Genomic DNA, 3,889 nt, shown 5'->3' on the forward strand with positions numbered 1-3,889 from the left:
TATCCATCCAATCCATCAGCAAGACCAATCAACACTACCTCTGAAACAGAACTCAGATCTATTCACTTCTTTCTACCTCAACCACCATTGCCCTTGTAGAACTCATCATCTTTGCTAATCTGAAAGTCCACAACCAACTCCCAAATGGTTGCCCTGTTTACCTATTGGCCTGTGCAATATATTTGTTTATACTTATCATAACTGTTAATGAATTAATAAATTTAATGACATATCATGATGAATATATATAAAAGATAGCATTTTCAATTTAAAAATCCACCAAATAACAAAAATATACAAGTGTATGTAAAAAAAAACAAAACTCAACAAAGGTCTAGAATGATACACACAGAATTTATGATACATTTACCTTCTTAGAAAGAAAATATGATAGGAATGAAGGACAAAATTTACTTCAGTACATAGAATTGCCTTCTTTTATTAAAAAACATAAGAATTTGAAGGGAATGTCAGTATGTTAAAATGTCAATTACTACTTTGACATTTGGATTTGCTCTTTGTGAATTTCTTCTAATTTTCTCAAAATAAAAAGAAAAGAAATACAGAAAAAAGAAGAGCAACAAAATAAATAAAAAGGGAAAATATCCCTGAGCTGAAGAATGCATTAAAAATTTAAATATATTCTATGCATAAACAACTGGTAAATTATTTCAATTTCATGAAAAAAATCTTGCTCTATCTATTTCTGATGTTAATTGAAATGTTTCTATGTGCCTCCGCACTGTACAAATCTTGAAAAACATACCATGACAACCTGTCTAAAATTCTCCGATACCTTCCCAATACATTTATAATCAAATTCCAATTCCTTACCGTGATACCCAAAGTCCTACCCAATCTGTCCTCTAACCTCCTCTCCAGACTCCTCTGTTGGCAATCTAATCATCTAGGTTCCAGTCATGCTGCCCTCCATCCATCTGTCAAACACAAGTTCTTTCCCACATGAAGAAGCCCTTTGCCTTGGTCCCTCCTTTGCCTGGATAGCTTTTTCCCCAGACTGCACTTGGCTGGAAGCTTCTTGTCATGCCAACATTTTCAAATACAGCTGTCTCAAAGAGATCTCCCCTGACTCAGTGATCTGAAGGAACCCCCCACCCCAACCACCCTCGATCATCCCCCATCACCTTAATTCTCTCCACAGAACTAACCCTGGTCAGATCTTTCGCCACGTGCTTTCATATTGCATGTTCTTCGTTGCATTTTCTTCATCCCCATCCTCCTTCTAGAATATAAGCTATGACTGTGGAGGCCATGTTACATTCCCAGCACCAAGAACCGAGCCTGGAACCTGGAGGGTGTATTAGATTTTTAATTGCTGCATAGCAAATTGCCATCATTCTAGTGGCTTACACCAATACTCATTTATTAGATCGCAGTCCTGGAGGTCAGAAGTCCAGGCACAGGGTGGCTAGGAACAAACTGGCCAGGGCATTAGAAGCTTAAATCGAGGTGTCGCCCAAGCTGAGTTCTTATATGGAGACTGGTTCCAAATTCCTTCAGGTAGTGAGCAAAGCCCAGCTCCATGGGGCTATAAGACTGAAGTCTCTATTTCCCTGCTGACTGTCAGCCAGAGGACATTCTTAGCTCCTAGTGGCCACCCACAGTCCTTACCATGTGGTCTCCTCCATCTTCAAGCCAGCAATGGCATGTCAACTCCTTCTGTGATTTGAATATCTGCCACCCACAGTCCTTACCATGTGGTCTCCTCCATCTTCAAGCCAGCAATGGCATGTCAACTCCTTCTGTGATTTGAATATCTGACTTCCTCTTCAATAATCAGGTGAAAACTCCCCATTTTCAAAGGAGTTGTGTGATTGACTGGATAAGTTCCATATCTCAAGGTCAACTAGCTAAGTACATAACATAATCACAGGAGCTAAATCCATGATATTCATAGTCCTGGGGATTATATAAAACATGGACACCATAGGACAGGAAATCTTGGGGCCCATTGGAGAATTCTGCCTACCACAGAGGGTATTCTATCAACAATTGTTAAACTAAAAAAATAAGGGAAGTGCTCATCTAAAATCATAAGTAACTTTGCAAATGTTAGCATTAAAGCAATTATGATTCATAAGGATGTCCCTATAACACCATGAAAAGGTTGAAGTGGGCATAAGTTGCCACAGTCCATCAAAGCAAGGCTATTTTTTCTTTAAGTTTTGAGGCTCAGAAAGATAAAATCTAATTAGTTGACAAAGGCAGTTTAAAATGATATTAACAAAACAAACTAAAACCATAGGCTAATCAGTAAGGCTTGGGGTTCATTTGACTCAGCTACTTATGAGCTCTGACTTTGAGTCATTTATTTAACATGTCCAGCTCAGGTTTCTTCTTTCTAAAATGGGCAGTGATTTCACAGGTGGTTATGAGGTTTAAATTATCAGATGCCTGTACATTAACTAGTATGTTCTCTAGATCTAGCTTAGCATTTGCTTGATAATTATCTCTCAGTAGTCTGGAGAAGTCAGCTGTTTAGAGTGAAAATTCACCGATTTGTTTCACCCAGGCAAGGTTTTCAGTGGAGGTGCAGGCTAAGAGAAAGAGGCTAAGGGTATATGATCTAATGTCAGAAGTTGCCACATTGAAGACTTTCTATCTTAGCAAATTCAGTGCAGCCAGTTTTCTCTATAGCATGGGGGGGGGGGGGGGGGAATCTTATTTCTTTAGCTAGGTATCATAGAAGGTAATTGACTAAAGATTAGAGGACATAGTTTAGAGGACATATTTTATTTAAAATACTTATCTTTATATACTGCTGTCTGAGCACAGCAAAGGACCCCTAACATGAGAGAAAACAGAGTGTAACAGAAGAAATCCCAGCCCCGCCACTTAGTAGGTGTGGGATGCGGGGCAAGTTTATATAATCTCTCTGTGCCTCAGGGTTCTCATCTGCAAAATGGAAATAGTAATTCGCCACGGGGCTGACGCGAAGACTAAATGATTTGATGTATGCAGAATGCTTAGAACTATGCTTGGCATGGAATAAATGCTAGAAAATATTTATGTTACAACAAAACGGGGACTTCGGGGAACAACGGGAACAGCAGGTCTGCATCTCCTGCTCACTTGACTTGTTCCCATTTAATAGATAGCAGAAAAGGAAATGGCAGAAAACAGTGCCTACTCTAGTTAAGTCACTTTTCTGTTCCCCCCCTACCCCTTTAGATGAACTGCAGACAGGAGCCAAGAATGCGTGAGATAGATATACGAGAGACTTATCGGGGGATAAAGTAGCGGGGAGCAGGAGAGGGCAGGAAGAGCATTTAGACCATGATGCAGGTCAGACACCCGTGAGAGAAGAGAAGGGAGAAAAGAGGCTTGCCTGCGAGTCTCAGGCCACAGCACAGTTCTCAGGACGTATCGGCCAGGCCAGTGAGAAGTCCATAAGCAAACACTGCCTGTTAGAGGAATCCCAGTCAGGCAGAGAAGGCCTGACTCTAGTGGACCTGCCATGCTCAGATGTTGGCTGAGAGGAGCCCAGGGGAAGCACGGCCTTGGCGCATTCAGATATGAAAAGTCCAACAGCTGCCATCAGACAAGCTCCCACAGTTAGGTTCTCTTGAAGGAAGGTCTGGGTGGCACGCCTCCATGAAGGCCACAACCCTGTAATTGCATTTATGCAGGTAAAACTCATATATACAATATCTGCTGAACGCTTTGTTAGGCCGTCATTTAAAAAGCATTGCCAGGAGGTGGGCACTGCACAAGACAGCTAGCAGGTATTACTGTATACCTTGTTATTCTTTAGGGACCAGCCAGGAAGAGATCGTTGAAGCTAGCAGTGGCCCTCTGGTGGGACCTAGCCACAGGGAATTTTGATGCCTTGTTGGTTGAACGTATCTGGGAATTAATGCACTGAACC

This window comes from Pteropus vampyrus, unplaced genomic scaffold (assembly GCF_000151845.1).
Source record: "Pteropus vampyrus isolate Shadow unplaced genomic scaffold, Pvam_2.0 Scaffold5, whole genome shotgun sequence".
Classification (NCBI taxonomy): Eukaryota; Metazoa; Chordata; class Mammalia; order Chiroptera; family Pteropodidae; genus Pteropus; species Pteropus vampyrus.